We start from the raw sequence: 26086 nt of genomic DNA, 5'->3' as shown, positions 1-26086 counted from the left end.
ACCACTTCCTTAGGTTCAAGTATACAGTATACTGCCATTAAAGGTTTGTTAAAAACATTCATGTATAATTATTGAATTAAAAATGGGTGATTATATATTTTTAATTCTATACATTAAATTCAAGTAAATACTCTCTGCAGCACTGCTTTTGATATAAACAGATCTAAAAGCTAAAACTTGATCACCATAACTTTTTCAAGTTATCTATAATAAATATGTTTATGGCCTGTTACTCAGATTTTACATTACATGTTTAATTCAATAACAAAAGAGCTTTCTTCTCTCACTTCTGAAAACATGTTGGACACCAACTACTGTAACATATAAACACAAACATACAAAAAATTATGTAATTATGCTTGCATCTTTAACTTCAAATGACTTGCTAAATTCATTAAAATTACCCCCTGAAAAAGTAAAAATATACAAAAAAACCTGTTTTTCCAAATTGTTCAAAAATCTTAAAAGTAATTTTGATTTTTTTGGTAAAAGAATAACTGTTTTAAAGTTCTTTTAACTCAATCCCAAGTGGTCTCAAGATAAAAAATAAAAAGCTGCAGAACAGAGAGCCATCACTAACAAGGTCCCTCAGAATCCACATATTATTAGGGAGCGAGGGAACCATTTAAAGTAGCTAGGTGTGTTATTTGCCTAAAAACGCAGAAATATTCAGCTGCTAACAGCCAGCAAATTTAGCACATACAAACATACCAATCTATTATCTTAACACTCCTCCCAAAAGGATTCCATCCTTCTATCTATAAGAATCACATCTAAGAAATACATATGTCCTTCTGAAATACCACCATCACTATAATACAAAAACTTTAAAGTGGGAACTACCTAAATGTCCAGCCATATGTTAAGTTACAGTACAAAAATGAAATTAATAGAAAACTCATACAATGAAACTATTTACGATGACTATAGCAACATGGGTCAAATCTGATACATCAAAGTCCCATATTAGGATGCAATGTTACCACCAACAAGAAAGCAGCAGCAAAGGAGAACAGTTAGCATATCAGGGTGGTGACAATGTAGGTGATTTTTACATTTTTAATTTACAATTTTATTGCTTGTATGGAAAAAGTAAATTATGAGGGTAGAAATGTTTTTTTTTTTAATGTCCTCTTTTAAAACCTGAACTACCTGAGGAATTACAAAATACCTCTGCTGGTAAAACCTGATTTATTCATATTTCAGATCCATAATCTCAGAAAGTACACAAAAAACTGAGTTCTATCATAAAATTATTTTTTAAAAAAGCAATCTCTACATCCAACATGGGGCTCAAACTCATGACCCCGAGATCAAGAGTCACATGCTCTACCAACCGAGCCATCCAGGAGCCCCCAAAAAACGATCTTTATCATGTTCATCTACTCAAGGTTAGCAGGGAACAAAAACTTTATGAACTCCTGACGAGACCTACAGGCATGCTCCTTTTACTGGCCTATCTACTTAGAAGACAACAGGCAGAAGTCTGTCATTTAGGTTGAGATCGTGAAATGTTAAAAGGTAAACTTAGTTCCTACAGTAGTACATTTCATCAAAACAGGCAAGTTACTATCATTCCTTATAACAAATGATAGGTGGCAACTCTGAGTACATAGTTAAGAAATGAAAAGCTCATCAAAAACACCAAAAAAAAACCTGTTATATGTAAATACATACCTTCGAAAGAAAATCTACCGCCCCTTTAATGATTACTAAGAATTTTTTAAAAAGATTTCTCCTTGCCCAAAAAGGTGTTTTTCCTCCCTATGCTTATCTCCCCAATTTCTGCTCTAAGTTTTCTGAGATGACAAGGTGAAAAGAATGACAAATCAATCAATGATCATGTATACCCAGACCAGTAACAAAATTTTAACCGAAACGTTTTTTAAGTCCCTGGAGGCTTGAACTCACGACCCTGAGACCAAGACCTAAGCCAAACAAGATCAAGAGTCGGACACTCAACCGTCTGAGACACCCGGGCGCCCCAACCAAGATATTTTTTGATAGCATACTCATATCATAGCTACCCATGTATATCATTTGCAAATATATTTTCATTTCCATAAGCCTGGATGGAGTCCTTAAGAATTTCTAATGGTAGCACCTGCTCTAGCACAGGATAAAGTAATCTGGAAATGGTACTAGAAGAAATCTGCACACTTAAGAGAATTAAAGACCCTGTCTACATTTTCTAACAGGCCCTTACAAACTTAAGAAATAATATACAAAAGGCAGGCAGGAGGCCAAAAGTAAAAAGATTTCCTCAAATAACTAAATAAACAAATTGAACACAACTAACGCCACAACACTTCTGAAACAATTTCTACTTTCAGGAAGAAGGGAAGGAGCAAGCTGGGGCACAGATATGGCATCACTACACATTGTCAGAAACTAAAGCCAGACAGAACTGGAAACATCCACCTGTTCGCCTCCTATTTTTAAGTATGTGATAGTAGGTGCTCAGCAATCTTCCTCGTTTCCTTGTCTACCCACATTCCCCCAATACTTTCCAAATAGGACTCCAGCCCTAAATACAATTAGAATCACCTGGCCCAACCTACATACTCAACTTGCCCCAGATCTCAACCATCAGTTCTGATTTCTGTAGAGAATTCAGCATGCCACTCCTGAACTTGGCAACAAATGAGTACTACCAGTTGTGGGTTGGCGGGGAGGGGGGGTGGTTTAAAAAAAAAAAAAAAAGCTTCTGCGTTATTCCTTCAGACCCACTACTCTTTCACCCTATACTCAGTTGTACCCTGTGCCTGAGTCATCCCAGGATCAATATCCTGCTTTGTTCTTGCTATAAATTATCTACCAACCCCATCCAGGAACTGGATTCCTGCCCCTAAACCCACTCTAAAAACAGTCTCTCTGTGTCTCTCCAGTTGCCCTAATGTGAATGCCACAATCTCCTCTCATCTGTCTACCATACTGGCACTGGCTGTTGGTAGACACTGGATATCATCATACCTGATATACTGGACATATATCAACTATCTAATATCAACTATCTAATTCCAAGTCTGCTGATTCCCCAGTGTGCCCTAACAAGCTTTGGGTTTTATAAATAAATATTAAAATATATAAATATCAAGCTAAATATCAAAAGAGATAAAGTATTTGTTTTATCATATACTATCACCTTAAAATCTTATCTCAGTCTGCCAAGGTCAATAGCTAAATCATGAATAATTTTAAAAAACACTGTCAAAGAGCACTCTTCATTTCACTTATACCAGAATACCATAGTCAGCTTTTTGTGTGAGTTAATTTAAAAAATATACATGCCCCCACTGACATAACTTTCTGAATGCTAAGACATCATGAATAAACAGTGATAATTACAACTGGGTGTAGTGGCTACCAACATTTCAGAGGTGAGACCCAATTAGCTGGTATAAATGAATATCTAAGATCTAAAAATCAAATATACAACCATGAGCTAAATTCATGTGTGTACAATTGTAAATGGTATACAACAACATAATATAAGCACAGTGCATTATTACCATCAAACCCACTTCACATTGGGCACTGCTGGCTCACTGGCAAACTTCAAGCAACACCAGACAACAAGACAGATTTCATAGCAAAGTAGATGAAAACAGACTAATCTTGCCTCAATTTCAAGGGAAATCCAAATTTTTATTTCACATATTCTCAGACTGATTACATCAAAATTTCACATTTATTCAAGGTGTACAAAAAGTATCTAAATGAAATATTGAGTGCTTATTACTAATTCACAGGAAGATGGAGATACAATTGTAACTAAGATAACAACAATAAAACTAAGATAATAACAATAAACAATAATAAAAGCAAAGAGTGAACAAGCTAAACCACTTTATGGAGGATAATGGGAAATTTTAATCTAAAATTTAGAACTGCAGTTACTACTAATAAGCATAAAATTTTTCTCATTTTAGTATGACCACAAAACACAACATACATGCTACATATTTAATATTTTTTGTACCTTCCATTTCTGGTTAGATAACACCCTATTAAAATACCTAGCATTAGCATCCACTTGATACAAACAGCTAACCTTTCTACTAATATTCACAGTATACAAATCATAGGCTTGAATTATATTCATATTGAAGTTTGGAAATCCAATATGCTTTCACAATGAAGTTTATCAATCAGTATGGATACTTCCCATTTCTTACTTCAGATCTAAGAGGTTGGTTCTTCATTTGGTAATTCTACACAAAGACAATGACAGAAGAGTCATACGTATTATACTCTAAATTTATTTAAATCCCAACCTTTAGCTTTCCTAAAGATTAAAACACATAAATGACTTTTTACAAGTTAAATTAAGCCAGACAGACACTACGAAAAACCTCAGACCAACATCCCTGATGAACACCAATACAGAAATCCTCCAAAAAATACTAGCAAACCAAATTCAACAGCACATTTTAATTATTATACACCATGACCAAGTGGGATTTATTTCCAGAATGCAAGGCTGGTGCAATGCATGAAAATCAAGCAATGAACCATAGGAAGAGAATGAAGGACAAAAAATTTCATAATCAACTGCTGCAGAAAAAGCATTTGATAAATTCCAATGCCTTTTCATGATAAAAACACTCAACAAAGTAGGAATATCAGGAAAGTACCTCAACATAACAAAGGCCACTTACAATAAGCCCACAGCTAATACCATATTGAATGGTAAAAGACTGAAACTTTCCCTTTTAAGATCAGAAATAAAGGCAAGGATGACTGCTCTCACCACTTCTATTCAACATAGTATTAGGAGTCCTACCTAAAACAGTTAAGCAAGAAAAAAAAATAAAAGACACCCAAATTGTAAAGGAAGAAGTAAAATTATCTGTTTGCAGATGATATGATCTTATACATAGAAAACCCTAAAAATTTCACATTCATTCACACACACACACACACACACACACAAAACCTATTAGAATAAACTCAGCAAAGTTGCAGGATACAAAGTCAACACACAAAAATCAGTTGTGCTTCTATATACTACCAATGAACAATCCTAAAAGGAAACTAAGAAAATAATTATATTTACAATAGCACCAAAAGAAAAAAAAATCTTAGGAACAAACCTAACCAAGGGAGGTGGAAGACTTATATACTGAAAATTATAAAACATTGCTGAATGAAATTAAGGAAGACACCCGGAGTGCCTGGCTGGCTCAGTCAGTGAGGCATGCAACTCTTGGTCCTGGGGCTCTGAGTTTAAGCCCCACACTGGATGTAGAGATTACTTAAAAATAAAAATTAAAGTAATAAAAATTACTTAATTTTACTTACTTAAAAAAAGAAATTAAAGATGACACAAATAAGTCTAAAGATACCCTATGTAAACTGATTGGATGGCTGTTATTAAGATGTCCACACTACCTAAAACAATCTACAAATTCAATGCAATCCCTATCAAAATCTCAAGAGCACTTTTTTGCAGAAACAGACAAATTCATCATAAAATTCAAGGTACCACAAACAACCCAAACAATTTGGGGGAAAAAAAAGAAACAAAAGCTGGAGGAATCATACGTCCTGATTTCAAAACATATCACAAAATTACAATAATCAAAACAGTGTGCTACTGGCATAAAGACAGACATACAGACCAACAGAACACAATGGAGAGGGCAGAAATAAATCCTTGCATACAAATTCAAATTATTTTTGACAAGAGTTCCAAGACCACTCAATAGGGAAAGGACAGTTTCTTCAAAAACTGGTGCTAGGAAAACTGGATACCCACATGCAAAATATGAAGATGAAGCATTCATTATCTCACACCATATACAAAAATTAATTAAAAATGGGATAAAACCTAAATATAAGACCTAAAATGGGTTAAGACCTAAATATAAGACCTAAAACTATAAAAGTTCCACAAGAAAACGTAGAGAACAAGCTTCATAACACTAGACTCGGCAATCATTTCTTGGATATGATACCAAAAATAGGTAATAAAAGCAAAACCAGACAAATGAGACTACATCAAAAATTTTACACACCAAAGGACACAATCAAAGTAAAAAGGCAAACTACATAATGGGAGAAAATATTTGCAAATCATGTATCTGGTAAGAGGTTAAAACCCAGAATATATAAAGAATTCCTACAACTAAACAACAAAAAATCAAATAACACAAAAAATGGGTAAAGGACTTGAATTAAAACCAAATCAAAACCACAATGAGATACCACCTCATACCCTGAGATGGCTGGAATCAAAATACACACAAGTGTCTGCAAAGATGTGTAAAAATTTGAACACCCATGCACTGTTGGTAGGATTGCAAAACTGTGCATCTGCTATGCAAAACAGTATGGAGGTTCCCCAAAAATTTTTAAATGGAACTACCATATGATCCAATAATCCCCACTTCCAGGTATACATCCAAAACAACTGAAAGGTGACTCTCAAGATATATTTGTACACCCACATTCATAGCAGTGCTGTTCACAATACCCAAGAGGTAGAAGCAGCCCACATGTCCATCAACAGCTGAAGGGATAAACAAAGTAAGATGTATACATACAATGGATTATTCATCCTTAACAAGGAAGGAAATCCTGCCACATGCTACAACATGCATGAACCATGTTACATGAAATAAGCCAGTCAGTCACAAAAAGACAAATACTATATGACTCCACTGACATGAGATACCTAAAGCAGTCAAATTCATAGAAACAGAAAGTGGTTACCAGGAGGTGGAAGGAGTGGGAAATGGGGAGTTGTTTAATGGGTATAGAGTTTCAGATTTTCACGATGAAAAGTTCTGGAGATGTTACACAACAATGTCAATGTAACTGCTGAACTGTCCACTTAATAATGGTTAAGACGGGGCACTTGGATGGCTTAGTTAAGCACTGGACTCTTGATTTTGGCTTAGGTCATGATCTCAGGGTCGTTAAGATTGAGCCCCGTGTCAGGCTCCACACTGGGCATGGAGACTTTTTTTTTTAAGATTTTATTTATTTATTCACTGGGGTGGGGGAAAGGAGAAAGGCAGAGGGAGAAGCAGACTCCTCACGGAGCAGGGAGCCTGATGCGGAACTTGATCCCAGGACCCCAGGACCATGACTTGAGCCAAAGGCAGACGTTTAACCAAATGAGCCACCCAGGCACCCTGGAGACTCTTTAAGATTCTCTCTCTCCCTCTGCCCCTCTTCCCACCCCCTCACGCTATTTCTCTCAAAAAAGAAAAAAAGGCTAAGATGGTAAATTTCATGAGTTTTTTGCAATAAAAAATTAAATTTCAACCTCCTTTTATCAAGTAAGCATCTTTTATCATACAAACTCACAAGACTGTATAAATCACCAAACATTTGAGAACACCTTTCTATTGAGTAAGCATACTATAGACCTTAACTATTGATATCTTTTGAAATATAATTTTCTTTTAGAGGGAGGGGGTGGCAGATGGAGAGGGAGAGATAGACTCTTAAGCAGACCCCAAGCCCAGTGTGGAGCCTGATGCAGGGCTCGATCGTACAACCCTGAGATCAGGACCTGAGCCAAAATCAAATGTCAGATGCTTAACCAATTGAGCCACCCCGTGCCCCTGAAATATAATTTTATAAATAAGACACTAACAATTGATATCTACACTCAAAGTACTTTGTTTTGGCAAAGAGATTTTGTTATCTATTTAATATGGTAGGTAAAAATGAACCAAAGCTTTTATAACTTCATGGCGAAGGATCCAAAGAAATACCTAGCTTTTCCAAATTTAAAAAAAAAAAAAAAAAAAAGGAAGCACTTGGTTGAACAATGCAAGCTAGTCCTAGCTCCATTTTCAAATTTACTCACCACAGGGTATGAAAACAATCATTGAAACCCATTTAATAAATGCTGAACATTTCTCTCCCTTGTTCAAAATTTGATGGTATAAGTTTCATAGTTTCCCACAAGAGAACAGCACACAATTTAAAGCTGGAAAAAGGCAACAAGAACCTCCTAGCAGCAATCAAGCAAGCTGCAGTCAAGGGCTATCATGTTGGAATTGCATCATGTGACAATACTAGGAATTAAAAGTTACTGATCCCTAAAATATAGCATGTGGTTCCATTAAATTTGGTGGAAGGAGCTTATCATTAGTGTACATCATAAAGATGATCCAGTAAGAAGAGAGATCAAAATGTTAAAACATATATAGTTAGATTACTGGTACTAGATATTACAAGGGGCCCCCACATTTTGCCCTGTAACCTATTCCATTTTTAGTGCCTTTATACACCCATGACTATATTTCATCCACCTTGGTATGCCATCCAATGATGAAAGAGAGGGAGACAAGACCAACCCTCAATTTGAGCTCTAAGATGATGGTAATTTTTTAAAGTCCTAGAGCAACTAAGACCAAAAGACTACCTTATTTCTAAACCACCAGAAATATATTAAAGCATCCTGCAAAACATCCCCCCAAAGGATTATCTAAATGCTAAAAAAGGAAGCAAAATAATGATTCAGCACACATTTAATATTAATAACGATATGCTATTAAAGAAAAATATATACTAGAACTAATGTTTTAAGTATTAGGTACCGTTGAAAGTATACTACACTGCAGAGAACTCAAAACCACTATCTTAAATTGGAGAGGTTTATAGTTATTGCAACCTTACTTGTAAGACAATTTGTTGTCCTAATGATTTTATCTGCTAAATCATTAGTCAGGAAAGAAACTTCTCAATTAGAAAACTCTTTCTACAGAAAAACGTGTGTTGTAATGATCCACTTCACAAAAAAGTTTCTGCCAAATAATTTAGCAAAAATCTGAGAACAACATGCATAAGGAGAGTCTTCATATGCAAGTATCTCCCATTTTATTCTATGATTATTACTTTGGCAAAGTGCTCAAAATGCTCTTTTCATCATGAAAAGCAATCTCTCTCTACCATCAGAGATTATGCTCAGCTTTCCTGATTAATAAATTCCCAACAAGAAAAAGATTTCTTCTTCAACTGCTTCTTGCAAATTATTCTGCTCATGTTTGCCAAATATCCCACTCGTGTCATTTTACTTGAAAGTTTTACTTCATTATGCACAGGTTAGTCCTGTTATCACCTGCTTTGGCTAGCAATAACAACTTACTACGTATTCAACTATATTTCACCAGTCTCTTTTTCTAAAATTAGAGTAACAAGCAGTTTCTCAGCTATACTTCACCTGCCTGTTTTTCTGTCTAAACTTACAGAGTAAAAAGCAGATTTCTCCAATGATGTAATAATCAGCATAATTACTAGCGAACCTATCTCACTAACTCATTTTGATTGTAACTTGCAGATAGATCATGAAATGGTTCAGATCAGTATGGCAGATTCAACTCTCAACACCGTGGAAGACATCATCAACACAACTCTTTTTTTTTTTTTAAAGATTTTATTTATTTGAGAGAGAGAGAGAGAGACAGCCAGTGAGAGAGGAAACACAAGCAGGGGGAGTGGGAGAGGAAGAAACAGACACCCAGCAGAGCAGAGAGCCCGATGGGGGCTTGATCCCAGGACCCTGGGATCACGCCCTGGGCGGAGGCAGATGCTTAACGACTGAGCCACCCAGGCACCCCCATCAACACAACTCTTAACATCTTCTGTTAGGTCTGGCACTTAATATCAATGTCAATAACAAACTGTTTTGGCCAGGATACTACTTTCAAGAAAGAACAGTAAAATAAAAACGTATATATGGATGTATCTGCACAAAAAGAAATACTGGAAGGATTAACAAGAAACATTTTTTTTAAGTTGCTTATAAGAGGGAGGGGATGAAAGAAAGAAGAGCGAGCAAAGGCAGAAGTCTATGGAGACTTCAATGCATACCTTTCTATATCGAATTTTAACTTTTTTTCAAATTTTCCCTTTTGATTTAGGAAAACGAATTACCTATTCAAGACATGAAACTAAATTTCTGAAATTCCTGAAGTTGAAAAAATTTATAAAAATAAACCTAATCGTGTACATCAAATAAATGAGTATACAGAGAAAGCACTGACAGTAAGAGTGCCAAACACAACATCCTTAGTGAGATGAATTCCAAAGACAAAAAAGAAATACAAAGAAAATTCGGACTTTACTTAATAGTTTTGTTGTTTGTTGTAATACTAATTCTGTTCTTCTGAAGCTATTTTCTTTTTACTGTAGGATAGCAAATAAGTAATCATGTTAATGGTATTAAAAATCAAGAGTTTAAGTGTAAGAGAAAAAAGATAATTATCAAAAAAGCCTTTAATAACACATGCTAAAATCAAACTGAAGGAAGTGCAAATAAAAACCACAATGAGATATCACTATTACTATCAGAATGGCCAAGATAAAAAGTAGTGACAAAACCAAATGACAGCAAAGATGCAAAGAAACTGATTCTCATACACTGCTGGTGGAAATGTAAAATAACACAGCCACACTCTGGTAAAAAGTTTAGAAGTTCTAAAAGCTATACATGCTTGCCACAAAAAAATGATCTTTTTTTAAAAAAATTTTTCTTTATTTTGGGGCACCTGGGTGGCTCAGTCGGTTGAGCATCTGCCTTCAGCTCGGGTCATGATCCCGGGGTCCTAGGATCCAGCCCCACACTGGGCTCCCTGATCAGAGGGGAGCCTGCTTCTCCCTCTCCCTCTGCCTGCCACTCCCCCTGCTTGTGTGCTGTCATATGGATAAATAAATTAAAAAAAAATTTTTTTAATATGAGAGAGAGAAAGTACACACTGTGTGAGTGGAAGGAGGGGCAGAGGGAGAGGGAGAAGCAGACTCCCTGCTGAGTGGGGCTCAATACCAGGACCTCGAGATCATGACCTGAGCCAAAGTCAGACGCTTAACTGACTGAGCCGCCCAGGTGCCCCAAGAAATGATCTTTATGTGACCAGACAGAAGTGTTAGCTAAAAGCTATGGTGGTAATCACACTGCAATATATAGATGTATCATTAACACACTGTACACCTTAAACTTAACACAACGTTATACATAAATTGTATTGTTATACATAAAACTATATGCATTTACCACAAGAACCAGCACTTATTCCCTAGCATTTATCCCAGAGAAATGGAAATCTTTGTCCACACAAAAATTTGAATGTAAATGTTCACAGCAGTTTTATTTGTAATGGCCAAAAATAGGAAACGATTTTGTTCTAGGTTGAACTGTGTCCCATCAAAATTCGTATTTTGAAATCCTAATGCCCCATACCTTGGAATGTGACCTTATTTGGAGTTAGGGTCTTTACAGAAGTTATCAAGTTAAAATGAGGACTTCTGTGTGGGCCCTGATCCTATATGACTGGTGTCTTTATAAAAAGGGGAAATTTGGGGGCCCCTGGCTGACTCAGTTGGTGGAATATGCAACCCTTGATCTCAGAGTTGTGGGTATGAGCCCCATGTTGGGTGTAGATTACTTAAAAATTTTAAAAATCTTTTTAAAATGGGGGAGGAGGGATTTGGAGAGACATGCACACAGTGAGAATATCATGTGAAGACAGAGGCAGAGACCAAGGTGATACTTTTATAAACCAAGGAACACCAAAGATTGTCAACAAACCACCAGAAGCTTGGCAAGAGACATGGAACAGACTCTCTCCCATAGCCCTCAGAAGGAACCAACCTTGCTGACACCATGATTTGGGATATCTAGCCTCCAGAACTGAAAAACAATAAATTGATCATTTAAGCCACCCACTTTCGGGTACTTTTTAATGAGAACCCTAGCAAAGTAATACAAACGAATATAAACACTAATTCAAATATCCTTCAATGAAACGATGGTTAGACAAACTGTGGTACATCCATACTGTGGAATATGACTCAGCAATATAAAGGAATTAACTGATGGAATACAACAACTTGGATGGATCTCAAGACAATTATGTGGAGAGTGAAGAAAAGCTAATCTCAACAGGTTATATAGTGTATGATTTCCATTTATATAAGAGCCTCCAAAATGAAACAATTATGGAGAACAAATTAGTGGTTGCCAGGGATTAGGGACTGAATTGAGGAAGGTGACGGAAGGGGATGAATATAACTATAAACAAGCAGTACAAGGAATCTTTGTGATGATAGAACAGTTCTATATCTTGGTGGTGGTCGTTACACCCATCCACACCTGTGATAAAACCGGACAGAATCTGGGGTGCCTTCGTGGCTCAGATGGTTAAGCATCTGCCTTCAGCTCAGGTCATGATCTCCAGGTCCTGGGATCAGGCCCAAGTCAGGCTCCCTGCTCAGCAAGAAGTCTGCTTCTCCCTCTCCTTCTTCCTCTCCCCTCTGCTCTGTGCTGTCTGTCTGTCTCTCTCTAAAATGAATAAAATCGGGGCGCCTGGGTGGCACAGCGGTTAAGCGTCTGCCTTCGGCTCAGGGCGTGATCCCGGCGTTCTGGGATCGAGCCCCACATCAGGCTCCTCCGCTATGAGCCTGCTTCTTCCTCTCCCACTCCCCCTGCTTGTGTTCCCTCTCTCGCTGGCTGTCTCTATCTCTGTCGAATAAATAAATAAAATCTTTAAAAAAATAAAATAAAATAAAATGAATAAAATCTTTTTAAAAAATTGGACAGAATCATAAACACAAACAGTCACACAAATTAATGCACATATAACTAAAAATCTAAATAAACTCTGTGGATTACACTAATGCCAATTTCTCGGTCATGATATTGTACTATAGTTATGCAAGATGCTTTCACTGGTTGAAATTCAATGAAGAATACACAGAAGCTTCTCTCCTGTTTTGGCAACTTATGAATCTAGTATTATACCAAAATAAAACTTTAAAATGTCTAATCAGGGGCACCTGAGTGGCTCAGTTGGTTAAGCGTCTGCCTTTGGCTCAGGTCACAATCCCAGGGTCCTGGGATCCAGCCCTGCATCAGACTCCCTGCTCAGCAGGGAGCCTGCTTCTCCCTCTCCCTCTGCTACTCCCCCTGCTTGTGCTCTCTCTCTCTGTCAAATAAATAAAATGTTTTCAAACAAAATAAAAAATAAAATGTCTAATCAAATTCCTAGCAAGGTTTGGGGCACCTGGGTGGCTCTGTCGGTTGAGCATCCAACTCTTAGTTTCAGCTCGGGTCATGATGTTAGGGTCATGGGGTGGAGCCCCTTGTCAGGCTCCATGCTCAGCACAGAGTCCACTTGAGATTCTTTCCCTCTCCCTCTCCCAGCCTGTGCCTACACATTCTCTCTCAAATTAATAAATAAATAAAATCTTTTTTTAAAAACCCTAGCAAGGTTTTTTTTTTTCTCTTCAAAATCAACAAACTGATTCTGAGGTGAAAAGGCCAAGGAATTACAACTGCCAAGCAATTTTGAAACAGAACAAATTTTTAGAACCCAAACTATACACTATATCACAGCTTAATATAAAGCTATAGTAATCAAGACAGTACAAATGGTGATCAAGACAAACCAAGAGAACTAGAAACCTGAAGTAGACCCACATACACATGGTCACTCGGTTTTCGACAAATGTGCCAAGGCATTTCAATGAAGAAACACAGTCCTTTTCAAAGGGCTGGATACCCATGTGCCAAAAAAGGTTACTTAATCCATACCTCATAACAAATGCAAAAATTAACTCAAAATGAATGCTAGACTCAATGTAAAAACCTAAAAGTATAAAACTTCTACGTGGCTTTTCTTGTGATCACTATAAGTTAAAAAACAATCCAAACATCCTTCAACTGGTGAACAGATAAGCAAATTACATTACACCCATACAATGGAATACTACCCAATAATAAAAAGGAACAAACTTCTGATACACATGACTCAGCTGAATCTCAAATGCATTATGCTAAGTGAAAGGAGCCAGGCTCAATAAACTACTTATTGTAGGATTCCATTTACAATACAGTCTAGAAAAGGCAAAAAAAAAAAAAACAAAAAAAAAACCTACAGACATAAAACAGATCAGTGCTTGCCAGGGGCTCAGGCTGGGAAGAAAGACTGACTACACCAAGGATTATTGGGGAGATTTGGGGGTGGAGGTACTCGAACTGTAATATACCTTGATTGTGAAGATGTTTATAAAACTATATACATATGCCAAAACTCACAGAACTGTACACTAAAAAGAGTGAACTGGACTTTACGTAAATTATATCTTAATAAAAAAATTTAGGGGCGCCTGGGTGGCGCAGTCATTAAGTGTCTGCCTTTAGCTCAAGGCGTGATCCCAGCGTTCTGGGATCGAGCCCCACATCAGGCTCCTCTGCTGAGAGCCTGCTTCTTCCTCTCCCACTCCCCCTGCTTGTGTTCCCTCTCTCGTTGGCTGTCTGTCAAATAAATAAAATCTTTAAAAAAAATGCTTTAAAAAAATTTAAATCTGTGCCTATCAGTGCTGTCCCCACTACCACTCCACTCAAAATGCTAATTAATTTCTCCAACATCAACACTGGAACCCCAAAACTATGCTTTAGCCACTTGAACAATAGTTAATTCAACATTGCTCTGGTCATTTTAATCAACACATAACTGTACCTCATACCAATGGACACAATTAAAGATTTTATCTCAAGGCCATAAGCATTTGTAATCTTAACAGATAATACCAAAATTGGCCTCCCTAGACAAAGGTTATATCAATCTGTACTTCCACCAGCAACCAATGTGTGGGTCTGTTTCTGCACATTCACTAACAGCACTGTCAACAGACTTCTGAATTTTGGGGGCGCCTAGTGGTACAGTCAGTTAAGTGTCCCACTCTTGGTTTCAGCTTATATGGTGAGCTCAGCATCATGAGACAGACCCCTGTGTTGGTTCCTCAGCTAATCAGTCAGCACAGTCTGCTTGTCCCTCTCCCCCACCCCTGCCCCTACTCCACCACGTGCACACACACCCTCTATCTTTCTCAAATAATAAATTTGTTTTTAAAGATTAAAAAAAAAAGACTTTCAAATTTTTGCTACTGTGAAAAATTCAGGGTACAGGAGAATCTCCTTAAATGAGGTTCCACTTCACAAACTTAGAAATCAAAACAATTTCAATAAATCCTGTTACTCAAAATTGATAAACCAAAAGGTTTGGATAATGCAGTATTCATCATTATCTGAACTCTGACTAATGAAAATCAGGAACCAAATAGGTCTGGCTAAAAAGGGGTACTTGTAGTTTTAATTTGCACTTCTCTAATTTTCTTATGTTCATTTAAGAGCCATTCTTTTTTTTTAAGATTTTATTTATTTATTTGACAGAGACAGCCAGTGAGAGAGGGAACACAAGCAGGGGGAGTGGGAGAGGAAGAAGCAGGCTCCCAGCAGAGGAGCCTGATGTGGGGCCGATCCCAGAACGCCGGGATCACGCCCTGAGCTGAAGGCAGACGCTTAACGACTGAGCCACCCAGGTGCCCCTAAGAGCCATTCTTATTGTATTTTCCATAAACCCTCTATTCATATCATCTGCCCATTTTCCAAACAGGTTGATGATCTCTTTCCTGCCAACTTCAAAAAGCTCTTTAAGTGTTAGGATAGTCTTTCAAGCTTGATAAAACAGATTCTCTCCACTGCTTCCACAAAGACAGATCACATCCTGCTAAAATGGCGTCCTTGTGCGATAGAACAGTTGTTACATACAGCCCCTATCATCTCTCCTAGTCTGACTAAACCTTGTCCACCAAGGCTTTATCTTCTGGTCTGCTCACCTCTTTATCTGCTCCCATTGCCACATACAAAGGATATTATCTTTTGCACTTGAGATTTGAGATCAGCCATCTCCTCTTGAGATAGCTCATTACTCTCCATGATTCTCTGATGCACTACCTACCCCCCTTACATATTTTTTATAATCTGCACATTTTCTCTCTCTCCAATATGCTTTTTAAAAAGTTCACAAAGGGTTTTCTGTTCACCTCATTTCTGTATCATACCCAAAAAGACAAATGCCCCTACATCATGGTAAAACCAGAAGTCTTATCAAAATACTTAAGTAATGTCATAAAATGGTTTCTACAACACATCATCAACTTCCACTGAACACTGATGAACACTGAATTTTTTTAAAGGTTAAGAGTTTTGCCCAAGGTCACACAGGTAGTGGAGGCAAAAATCTGGGCTTGAACCTGTCTTCTGCATATTTGCTTCACAAATAGATGGGTATCTTGTTAGGCTAATCCACATACCATCTCTTTAGAACATAAATGAGATTATGCTCTTAAAGTCTTCTGAATCAGCCCACTTCAAATATAAGAGGTGTTGGGTTTCCTTCCTCTGTATTTAAATATCTAAAACGATTACACAGAAAAAACCCTGAAATATCTTACATACCTTGTTCAATACATGCACTAAAAACACTGTTTCCTTACAACTGTGTACACAAAATGATCTCTAGCAAAATCTTGAGCAGCAGAAAATCCCCAACAGCTGCATTTTACCATCAATCTCATTATAAAGTGAACAGGCATTTGCTGCCTTTAATTGTGCTTTTCTGAGGGGGAGCAGTAGCTCCACCATAATACCTGCAGTTGATCACTTAAAAAATAAATAATGGAAAAGTCTACGTGTAAAACCGTGGTTCACTTAAATTCCAACTGCATAAGAATCATATAAAATGCTTATTTTTTAAAAGATTTTATTTATGTATATGTGAGAGAGAGAGAGCACAAGTGGGGGAGCGGCAGGCAGAGGGAGAAGCAGGTTCCCCACTGAGCAAGGAGCCTGACACGGGACTCATCCCAGAGCTGAAGGCAGATGCCAACTGAGCCACCCAGGTGTCTCTAAAACGCTTATTAAAATGCAATGTCACAGGACCCACACCTAGGGCTTCTTCAGTAATCTGTATAAAAGGCTCAGATATCTGTATTATTCATAAATCCCTTACATAGGTGGGTCCATACCACATTTTAAGAAAAGCTGCTGTAAGCCATAGAATCTGCAACCTCTGATACACAGAATGACCCAGTGTTAGAGGCAAAGAAGGCATGAGTAGCTGGGAAGAGAAGCGAACACACTTCCCCTTCCCAGCCTTGGGCCACTTAATCATCTGAACCTTATTCACTCAAATACCAGAAACCCACAGCTCAATGCATTTCCCCAAAATGTCCTTAAGAAGCTTCCCAGAGTCTAAGCCACCAATGGTCACGATACCATTCTTCTTTCCACAAAAAGGAAATGGGTCTTTTCTAGAAGGTATTGCCCAAGTTTAGGTTAACTAAGATTGCAAATCTCCAGGAACTTTATTCCATATGGACTTCCAATTTGCCACTGGAATCTTCTTCCTCTTTCCAATTTTTACACTCTACAGAAACACCAGGAGCTGCTACTTTCTAGAAAGTATGAATAACCCAAGACAAAAGTTTGCTTAACTGAAAACAAGTATCAGATAAAGTTTATTTTTTAAACTGTGAGTTTAAGAAAAATACAAGATAACCTCTTTTAGCACTTGTCATATTTTAACACCACCAAGCCACTTCCCAATCCTGAGGCGATTCTGCAACAACCAAAAACTAACATTCTTATTAATGAAATTGAACCTATGGCTCCAATTGCAATTCTTGTCTCATTATTCCACAAAAGGTATGGTTTCTCCAGCCTGTAGCTGTAACTACCCCCTTCTCCTCAAACCTAGAACCGTTCTTTAAAGCCCAATAAAAACCCTAGCTTCTAACATCAGTTCCTGGTATCCTCTCAATCTAGCTATTCCTCCCACCCTATCCCCAAATCTATTGCCTAACTACCCTTTTCTGTTTACCTAGCATTTATTTCATCCTTTAAACAACAAATTATTCTAATAATGATAATAATTACTCCTGTTCTATGACATTCTCTAGACTCCACCCCTTAATGAATCGCTCCTTACAAGTGCAATACACTTACAGTTAAGTGCACAAAATAAAGGATTTCAATTCAAATACTAAGCACCCCTATACCAGCACTGTGATATACCTGATAAAAAATAACACGCACAATTTTCAAAATGTAAAAAAAGGATGAAGATGAATAAAACATGAACTCCATTTAATGACCACAATGCTGACGTCTTTAGGAAAGGTACTAATGTCTGCAACTTATTCTGAAACGCAAAAAAAAAAAAAAAAAGTCAACAACGATGGATAGAAGGGAACAACGGCTAGATGGATGGATATTTGACAAAGCAAGTATAGCAAAATGTTAAAGATAGACTCTAGGTGATGGATATGCGGGTGGTCACTGTACAATTACATATGTTGTGAATTTTTCATAATAAAATATTGGGGGAAATGAATAAAACACAGTCACCCTCCTCAAATTAGCTCACAGTACAGTGAAGGTGTCACACAAGCAATTACACAACTGAGTACAGTGAAAGTACACTGGCATTATTAAATATGCATAGGAAGCCCCAGGGCACAGAGCAGTGGCTCTTAACTGAGAAAGAGGAGCTTAGATATGGTTTCCATGTGACCCCAATCTAAATCTGGAAAGACATATACAGTTATGCTGGCAAGTGGGTACAGGAATATTCCAGGCATTAGAAAGCTCAAGCAAAGGAACATGTAGGCATCACACAGCGTGGTATGTTAAGAGAACTAAGAGCAGTTGGATGCTACTACAACATATGAGCAAGAGGGAGAGAGGGAGTAGGTTGGTTGGTTTGGAATGCCCTGATAAACTTCTACTGAATCTCAATCACTACTCACCCCTTCTAAGCAAAACTCCCTTTAGTCTCTCAGAAAATCACTACCTCCTTCTATTCCTTGTACTTTACATAAGTTTCCATCATCACAATAATGATCCAGTATTTTAATGCTTTTGTTTCCTTAGCTATGTTCTGTATTAAGACTGTGGACTCTTTGAGGACAAAAACTGCATCTTTTTTTTTTTTTAAAGATTTTATTTATTTATTTGACAGAGATAGAGACAGCCAGCGAGAGAGGGAACACAAGCAGCGGGAGTGGGAGAGGAAGAAGCAGGCTCACAGCGGAGGAGCCCGATGTGGGGCTTGATCCCACAACGCTGGGATCACGCCCTGAGCCGAAGGCAGACGCTTAACCGCTGTGCCACCCAGGCGCCCCAAAAACTGCATCTTATACACATCACTCTGAACAGACACCATCCTAATACATATATAAAGTTTTTTGACATAAAGTATGCCCTAAATCACTTCCCCATGAACTTCCCACACAACAGAAATTGTCTAGGCTAACTTAGTATAAAGAATAATATAATACCATTTTTTCTGGAAGAAAAAACACTAAATTACATGTATTTCCAGAAAAAAATCTACATTTTTAAGAGCTATGGGGGATAATTAGATTCATAAATATGAAGTATTTGCTGCTAAAAAATGTGCTGGCATTTAAAATGTAGGACAGTGTCATCAAGTGGAAAGAACAAATTACAGACCAATACATATAAGCTTTTTAAAAAAATTCTATAAAGATTTATTTATTTGAGAGAGAGTGTGAGAGAGTGCTTGTGCACATTCATGAGAATGGGGGAGGGACAGAGGGAGAGGTTCATCTCAAGCAGACTTCCCACTGGGTATGGGCCCTATGAAGCAGGGCTCAATCTCACAACCCTGAGATCATGACCTAAGCAGAAATCAAAAGTTGGACGTTTAACCAACTAAGCCACCCAGGCACACCTAAGCTTTTTTTTTTTTAAGAGTTTATTTTTAAGTAATCTCTACACCCAATGTGGGGCTCGAACTCACAACCCTGAGATCAAGAGTCGCATGCTCCACCAGTTGAGCCAGCCAGGCATCCCACACACCAATACATATAAATATGATACAATTTGTTTATGCTTGCAAAATTTCTAGAAAGATACAAAGAAACTATTAGCAGTGGTTACTTCTGAAACTGGGAAAGGAGGGATTGGAATTTTTCACATTACACCCCTTCTGTACTGAATTTTTATCAAGGGCAGAGATCATTATTTTTATACAAGTAATAATACAGTTATGCCTTCTTTCAAAGTAGTTTGCTCTAAACATTTTTTAAATCCTCTGAAGACATGAAAACCATGCTATAGAACCTGTAAGTCTTCCAGACAATGTTTGTGTAAAATACGTAAGAAAGGTGAACATTCCAAAGAATACAGAGAACTCTCAATGGTTTCACTTGCAGACATGTTCCCTGAATATCAGTTTAAAACAAATCAGAGTGCCTGGGTGGCTAAGTCGGCTGAGCACCCAACTCTTGATTTTGGCTGAGGTCATGACCTCCTGGGCTGTGGGATCTAGCCCTGCTCCACACTCAGCAGGGAGTCAGTCAGCTTGGAGATTCTCTCCCTCGACCCTTTCCCTCTCCACCCACCAACACGCGCATGCGGCACATTAGCAGTCTCTCCCTCTCAAATGGGTAAATCAACTTTAAAAAAAATTTTTTTAAAAACAAATCAGACGGAGGAGTGTGTACAAGAGCGCGCGCGCACACACACACGCACACACACGCGCGCGCGCGCACACACACACACACACACACACACACACACACGGTGGCGACGGTGGGGGATATCAATTTAACAATACCCTTAACTGGAACACAACTCGGAACAACTGAAAAAGTATCCTGGTAAGTTTTCATACCACCAAAACCATCATATTATTTACACAGGCAAATTCTAACAAGCTTATTTTAAAATCAGTATATAAATGAGAAATACAAGAATCAATGGTGCACTGTGTCTTGTAGTACTCACAGATGAATGGAAAAGGAGAAGGAATCAAAACTACACCTCAACCAGTCTTTTTTATGGAAGCAATGAAACAGAAAAGAACACAAATACCATAAAATATATCAACCATAAAATGTATGAAGTAATTTGAAAGGCAGAGGGCAGTAAAGTATTTGCTTTGCTGATTGACAAGCTACACAAAAAGCAATGGGCATAGAAGATTACAGTAGGTGGTTTCCCTCATAATATTGCATTGGGACATATATCTGGGGCTTAAAGCATGCTTCTTTCATGGCACCAAGAAGTTGAAGATTCTCAAATTCATTAAGGGAAAAAATGGTTATATAATATAGGTCTACTTATTGTGGCTATAATTTTCAAGAACAAGAAGAGTACTAAAATTCCACGGTAAAATGCTATAGGTTGACTGACAATGTGTGCTGAGAGTCCATTGGAAGAATAAAGTAAAAAGGCAGTAATTGAGAATATTAAAGTCCCCTCAAAGTATAAGATACAAAATACTGGACCATGTCATCTAGGTCAAACCCCCTGAATATTTTAAGGGCAATGCTCTTCAAGGCACACTAAACAGGAAGCTTATGACCTTGGTTTCCACAAAATTACACACAAAACCTTTAAGAAACTCAGAACAATCACAAAGCATCTATTACCCAAATAAATCACTTATTTTCATTTTTCTTCCCATGCTTTGTCTATATATGTGTGCCTGAATGCCTAAGTGTAAATTTTTTCAAAAATATAAACACATAACTAGGGGCGCCTGGATGGGTCAGTCGGTTGAGCATCCAACTCTTGATTTCAGCTCAGGTCATGATCTCAGGGTCGTGGGATCGACCCCCGAGTTGGGAGAATCTGCTTCTCTCCCTCTGCCCCTCCCCCTGCTCACCTGCTCACTCTCTCTAAACTCTAAAATAAATAAGTATCTTTAAAACTATAAACACAGAATGGATAATAGTGCATAATTTTTCATTGGTATATGCATTTCTACCATTTCTGTAATATTCATAATAAAAACTCCTAAGGGTTTCATGAAATTCCACCAGAGATGATGTACCATAACCTACTTATTTGTTGTTAGACATTAAAACTGACCCCAATATTTAACTAACACTGCTTCCTGTACATAGATTTTATGTTGAATTATTCCCGATTTCCTCATTATTAGATCCAAGTAGATCAACGTTTATTTTAGGGCTCTTGATTAGAGATAAGGTACATTTCTACAATTTTTGGATATTTGTAAAATGGGAAATATGCACCTATTCTTTGCATGGTTACTGCCTAAGGACTTAAAATGACACCTGTCAAGCACTTCACTTAGTGTCTGGCACTTAGTAAAACTCAGTAAGTGGTAGTAATATTATTAAAACCTTCAAGTCCACTAACATTTAAGATCAGAATAGTTGTTTGTATCAATTTGCATGAATGCTAAGTAACATAAAATCTTTGGTCATATTTGCTACAAATGCTTTCTCCTATTTTTAAGTTTTATTTATTTAAGTAATCTCTATACCCAACGTGGGGCTTGACCCCACAACCCCAAGATCAAGCACCACATGTTCTCCCAACTGAACCAGCCAGGAGCCCCAAAATTTGTTTTCATCTTAGTTGTTCCTTTCTGTATTGCAAAAAGTGAGTTTCATAGGTGACATTTTGTAAAATAATATTAACATTATTGAGCACATTCCATGTGTCAGAAAATTTAACATATTACACTATCTTTAATTATTTTAAGGTAGGTAATATCCTGCCCATTTTACAGATGGGAAAACAAAGAAGTTAGGTAATTTCCACAAGGTAACACAGTTGAGAAAAGGAGGTATAAGATTCCAACCTAAATTTGCGTGGCTCTAAGGCTTATGTTCTTTCCACTATCCTAAGATGCCTCAAAATACATACAAATTATTTCGGGAAGCTATTCACCATTACAAGTAAACACATGAACCAGAAAACTACTAAGAAACCCAAATACCGGGGCACCCGGGTGGCTCAGTCCTTAAGCGTCTGCCTTCGGCTCAGGTCATGATCCCAGAGTCCTGGGATTGAGATCCCTGCTGGGGGGGTGCACTTCTCCCTCTCCATGGTCTGCTGCTCCCCCTACTTGTGTTCTCTGTGTCAAATAAATAAATAAAATCTTAAAAAAAAAAAAACCCAAATACCTTTGTTACCAGCCAGGCAATTCATTCAGTAGCATATACATTTCCAAGATCAAAGACCTAGAAGATTAGAAACCGTATGGAACCAATCTGAGAAGAGCTAGATTACAATCCTAGTGCATTAGCACTGTAATGTTAAATTACTTCATAACTTAGATATATGAGATTAAGAGTCCTTAAACCTTCTTTCTGATCTAAAATTCTACATTTCTAAGGAACACAGAACCAAGAAACAAAGATGCATGTTCTAGAGTTTATTTTACCAAATTTAGTTGTGTGACCTTGAACACCTCCGAAAGGCTAACTCCTTTGTAAAACTGCCTAAATACCACAAGACTGCCATCCCCCTAAAAGATTATTATGAGGACAAAGTGAAAGTGCTATGTGAACTCTACAATGCACTAAAACTATGGTGGAATCCTCACTACTGTTACACTTGATTAACACACATAATGAGCAGCACATTTGGAATTTAATATTAGGTAGTATGTTCAACACTGGAAACTACAGTGCAAGCAAACTTACTTCCCCTCCCCCAATCCTCCTATAAGATGGTGGCAAAAAAGCAATATAGTTTCTAAGTACTCTTTTCTCACCAGCTTCAGGTTTCTTTTCTGCAACTTGCAAAAGAAACTAAGTTTGGAAATACACCAAATCAGATGCTTAAGAGAAAAAGCTTGTCTTAACTTGTGAAGATAAAAATGATCAGAAAAAAATAGGCTAATAGTCATAACTCAGATAATGAGCTCAGACATAGTCACATATAGCACAAGATTTATTTAATGAACTTTTTGCAGACTGGTGTCTTCTTTAGCCTTACCTCTAATTTTTTGTATTCTATAGTAATATTGACAAGCCCCTCAGATCTCAAAACTTCTTCCACTTCTCAAAACGATTTAAATAAAAGCAAAAAACCCTGAGTGATTTCTAAAAGTTCAGAAGTTTAGGGGCGCCTGGGTGGTTCAGTCATTAAGCGTCTGCCTTCCACTCAGGTCACGATCCCAGTGTCCTCCCCAGTGTCCTCGGATCTAGTCCCACATCTGGCTCCTGGCTCAGCAGGGAGCCTGCATTTCCCTCTCCCACTCCCCCAGCTTGTGTTCCCTCTCTCGCTCTGTCAAATACATACATAAAACCTTTAAAAATAAAAAATAAAAGTTCAGAAGTTTAGTTCATTCACAACTAAAACTGAATTTATTCCTAAATAATTCATTAGTGTCCAGAAAAATTACTATTATTTTTTTTAAGTAGGCTCCACACACAATGTGGGGCTCAAACTCACGACCCTGAGATCAAGCGTCTCATGCTCTACCAACTGAGCCAGACAGACACCCCAAATATCCAGATAAACTACTAAATAAGTCATTCATTCAACAAATATTTGAGTACCTACTAGGCACCAGGCACTGTCAGAGCCACCAAGGTTACGGCACTAAACCACAAAGCCCCTGCTCCCATGGTGCTTAAATTCTAGCAGGGGAAAGAGAGACCAGAAAGAAAGAAAATACCAAGCAGTGGTAAAAGCTACTATGAAAATAAAACAAGGTGATTGTGGTAAGAGGGGAGCAGGGCTCCATTCACTACATTTAAACATACTGTAACATGTACATGTATGATCATTTTAACTAAAGCTATAAATACAATTTATGCTCCTAACTAAAGTAAATCAATCTATAGAATGTTTGAAAATTAAATATTCTATATTTCCACTTGCCCCACCTTCTCCCCCCAGACCTTAAAACTGTTTCACTACAAAGCTGCTAGTGCAGGGGTGCCTGGCTGGCTCAGTCAGTAGAGCATGCAACTCTTGATCTCAGGGGTCCTGGGTTCAAGCCCCATATTGGGCATAGTGTTTACTTTAAAAAAAAAAAAAAAGTTGGGGCACCTGGGTGGCTCAGTCAGTTAAGCGTCTGCCTTTGGCTCAGGTCATAATCCCAGGGTCCTGGGATTGAGCCCCATGTCGGGCTCTCTGCACTTAGCGCAGAGTCTGCCTCAGATTCTCTTTCCCTTTCCCTCTTTTATCCCTCCCCCCACTTGCACTCTCTAAATAAATAAATAAATTCTTTTTTTTAAGACTTTATTTATTTATTCGACAGAGATAGAGACAGCCAGCGAGAGAGGGAACACAAGCAGGGGGAGTGGGAGAGGAAGAAGCAGGCTCTTAGCAGAGGAGCCTGATATGTGGGGCTCGATCCCAGAACACTGGGATCACGCCCTGAGCCGAAGGCAGACGCTTAACCGCTGTGCCACCCAGGCGCTCCTCTTTTTTTTTTTTAAAGTTACCAGTGCATCTTTAATTACTTGAAAGTTAGATAGTCCAGAACATTCTCAGAAATCCTAAAGAAAGAAGAGTATCTTCTTCCATTGGTTTCACAATGCCTTGGCACTGACAAAATCTCAATAGGGAATCTATGGACTTTCTTCCTCTAGTAGTCTCTGGACTACCACCTGACATAACTATAAATGCAATCATGTAATTATTTTTTTAATCATGTAATTTTTTAAAAAAGAATGTCTAACAGCCAATTTTACTTTATCTACCCCCCTGCTCATAACTAAAAATAAGCATTACTATCAAGAAACAGGCTGAACTACTAAAAATTTAATTTCACTGTAGGTTTCATTGCTAAAAAGATCACATTGCAGTAAGAAAAAAAATCTGGGCTTTTCCCCCTGGTTCTCATACTGTTTATAAAATACTTCAAAACATCTCATCTACAAACTGTCCACTGAATGCAACTTAGCACTGGGCTAGACAAGAGGATGGATAGATTATTGCAGGTTTCCTAAGTAACTGCTACTTGTATATTGAAATGAACTAAAAACACAAAATGAACAGACATTACAAAATAATGCACAGATCCAATTTAAAAAAATTAGATACATCTACTTAATACTAAAAACCATCACTACCAGTAATTAACCAGAAAACTATTATATACTCATAATTAAAAGGCCCTCAGGTTAAACTTAAGTGTTGTCTGTCACACTCAAAATACCTTGCTCAAAAATAAGAGGAAATGTTCCTTCTAGCTAATAAAGAAACACAAATTAAAAGCATCTGCAATATCACTGGCAAAACTGCTTAAAATAACATCTCCAAAGCAGGGATAATGTAGTTACCGTACATCACAGCTACGGTGGCACTGTTAGGTGGGTACAAGCCTACTGGAAAACATTCAATCTTCAGTGACTTAGAGATTTAAAAAGTTCATACTGATTGACAGCATTATCCCACTGCTGGACATAATTAGGAAAAAAAAAAACAACACAAAACTACTCATAGAAGCAGCGCCTCCAATCTAAAACAGAGGGGGAA

The 26086-nt window shown here is 37.6% G+C and overlaps 1 protein-coding gene across 15 annotated transcripts in view; it reads right to left on the bottom strand.

The window, feature by feature from the left end:
- Window positions 1–26086, bottom strand: part of STAG2 (STAG2 cohesin complex component) — a 130028-nt gene that overhangs the window by 81279 nt on the left and 22663 nt on the right. The window contains exon 1 of one of the 15 annotated variants that reach the window (XM_057314219.1): window positions 22587–24485. The exons of the other annotated variants lie outside the window; for them this stretch is intronic. The gene's annotated coding sequence lies outside the window, so the exon portion shown is untranslated. Of the gene's footprint in view, window positions 1–22586; window positions 24486–26086 lie in introns of those variants that run through there. 15 annotated transcript variants of the gene reach the window in all.

This window comes from Ursus arctos, chromosome X, assembly GCF_023065955.2.
Source record: "Ursus arctos isolate Adak ecotype North America chromosome X, UrsArc2.0, whole genome shotgun sequence".
Lineage (NCBI taxonomy): Eukaryota > Metazoa > Chordata > Mammalia > Carnivora > Ursidae > Ursus > Ursus arctos.
Note: the sequence above shows the minus strand (reverse complement) of the source record. Positions and strands in the feature narration are given on the sequence as shown.